Source organism: Arachis duranensis, chromosome 9 (genome assembly GCF_000817695.3).
Source record: "Arachis duranensis cultivar V14167 chromosome 9, aradu.V14167.gnm2.J7QH, whole genome shotgun sequence".
Lineage (NCBI taxonomy): Eukaryota > Viridiplantae > Streptophyta > Magnoliopsida > Fabales > Fabaceae > Arachis > Arachis duranensis.
The window spans coordinates 23963063-23966084 of NC_029780.3; positions in this window are offsets into that span (position 1 = coordinate 23963063).

The following is a 3022-nucleotide window of genomic DNA, read 5'->3' on the forward strand; positions in this document are numbered from 1 at the left end:
GCAACTTGCTCTTCAGTGACATACTCATCCTCTTCAGAGGAAGAATACTTCATCAGAGCTCATGAATGGCAGAAGTAAGTCCAATGGAATCTCTATGGTCTCATTTTGAGCCTCAGATTCCCATGGTTCCTCATTAAGGGACTCATTGGAGGCCAGTGGGCGTCCATTGAGGTCTTCCTCAGTGGCGTTCACTGCCTCTCCTTCCTCCCAAAATTCGGCCATGTTGATGGCTTTGCACTCTCCTTTTGGATTTTCTTCTGTATTGCTTGGAAGAGTACTGGGAGGGAGTTCAATAATTTTCTTGCTCAGCTGACCCACTTGTGCCTCCAAATTTCTAATGGAGGACCTTGTTTCAGTCATGAAACTGAGAGTGGCCTTAGATAGATCAGAGACTAAGTTTGCTAAGTTAGAAGAATTCTGCTCAGAATGCTCTATCTATTACTGAGATGATGATGGAAAAGGTTTGCTATTGCTAAACCTGTTTCTTCCACCAGAAACCTGTTTCTTCCACCATTATTGTTGTTGAAACCTTGTTGAGGTCTTTGTTGATCCTTCCATGAGAGATTTGGATGATTTCTCCATGAAGGATTATAGGTGTTTCCATAGGGTTCTCCCATGTAATTCACCTCTTCCATTGAAGGGTTCTCAGGATCATAGACTTCTTCCTCAGATGAAGCTTCCTTAGTACTGCTTGGTGCATTTTGCATTCCAGACAGACTTTGAGAAATCAAATTGACTTGCTGAGTCAATATTTTATTCTGAGCCAATATGTCATTCAGAGTGTCAATCTCAAGAACTCCTTTCTTCTGACTAGTCCCATTGTTCACAGGATTCCTTTCAGAAGTGTACATGAATTGGTTATTTGCAACCATTTCACAAGATAACCATAGCTTGCTTCAAGCCAACAATCTCCATGGGATCGACCCTTACTCACGTAAGGTATTACTTGGACGACCTAGTGCACTTGCTGGTTAGTTGTACGGATTACAAATTCGTGCACCAGTCAACCCCATTAGTCTTGACAGTGTCACAGATTTGCAAGAATTCAGCTAAAAACTGATGAGTTTCTTCCAATGGAAGTCCATGGAACTTGCAATTCTGTTGCATTAGAGAAACTAATTGAGGCTTAAGCTCAAAGTTGTTTGCTCCAATGGCAGGGATAGAGATGCTTCTCCCATAGAAGTCGGGAGTAGGTGCAGTAAAGTCACCCAGCACCTTCCTTGCATTGTTGGCATTGTTGTTGTTTTCGGCTGCCATGTGTTCTTTTTCCTTGAAGAATTCGGTTAGGTCCTTTACAGAGAGTTGTGCCTTAGCTTCTCTTAGCCTTCGCTTCAAGGTCCTTTAGGTTCAGGATCAGCCTCAACAAGAATGCTTTTGTCTTTGCTCCTGCTCATAAGAAAGAGAAGAAAATAAGAAAATATGGAATCCTCTATGTCACAGTATAGAGATTCCTTGAGGTGTCAGAGGAAAAGAAAATGGAAGGCAGAAGTAGAAAATTCGAACTTATCAAAGAGGATGGTGTTCGAATTTTGCATCAAGGAATAGTGTTAGTCCATAAATAGAAGGATGTGAAAAGAAGGGAAGCAATTTTCGAAAATTAAGTAAAAGATTTTGTAAAACATTTTGAAAAACACTAATTGATTTTCGAAAACCAAGAGTCGAAAAGAAATCAAGTGATTTTTGAAAAAGATTTTGAAATCAGAAATCAAAAAGATTTGATTGAAAACTATTTTGAAAAAGATGTGGTTAAGAAGATATGATTGATTTTAAAAAGATGTGATTGAGAAGATATGATTTGAAAAACATTTTAAAAGGATTTGATTTTGAAAATTAATGACTTGGCTATCAAGAAAAGATATGATTCAGACATTAAACCTTTCTCAACAGAAAAGGCAACATACTTGAAATGTTGAATCAAATCATTAATTGATAGCAAGTATCTTTGAAAAAGGAAAGAAATTGATTTTGAAAGCATATGATTGAAAAGATATGATTTGAAAAAGATTTGATTTTGAAAAACTTTGAAAACCTGAAAAAAAAAATTGATTTGAAAACAGAATCTTCCCTCTTGTGCCATCCTGGCGTTAAACGCCCAGAATGGTGCACATTCTGGCGTTTAACGCCCAAAAATCTACCCTTTTGGGCGTTAAACGCCCAGCCAGGTACCCTGGCTGGCGTTTAAACGCCAGTCTGTCTTCCTTACTGGGCGTTTTGAACGCCCAGCTTTTTCTGTGAAATTCCTCTGTAGTATGTTCTGAATCTTCAATTTTCTGTATTATTGACTTGAAAAGACACAAATTAAAAATATTTTTGGATTTTTAATAATAAGGAATAATCAAAATGCAACTAAAATCAAAAGAACAATGCATGCAAGACACCAAACTTAGCAGTTTGTATACTACTGACACTAATGAGAATGCATATGAGACACAAACACTCAAGTCAAGAGAATTCAAAGATTAGAGTAAGAAATCATCAAGAATTACTTGAAGATCCTTAAGACACATGAATGAATGTATGCAATTGACACCAAACTTAAAATGAAACACTAGACTCAAAAAATATTTTTAGATTTTATGATTTTGTAATTTTTTTTTTGTGTTTTTCGAAAATTAAGTGGAAAAAGGTATCAAAATTCTTAATGAGAATTCCAGGAATCATGCAATGTTTAGTCTAAAACTTCAGTCTAAAGGAATTAGACATGGTCAGCCAAGCTTCAGCAGAACATTGCATTCAAGAGCTAAATTGATGAAGATCAATCAGCTTTGGTGATGATAAGAACATCACCTTGAAACACTAGAATTCATTCTTAAGAACTCTGAAAAAAAATACCTAATCTAAGCAACAAGATGAACCGTCAGTTGTCCAAACTCAACAATCCCCGGCAACGGCGCCAAAAACTTGGTGCACGAAATTGTGATCACTACTTTTCACAACTCAAATAATCCCCGGTGATGAACCCAAAAACTTGGTGTTCAATACCATGGCATAAACACAACTTCGCACAACTAACCAGCAAGTG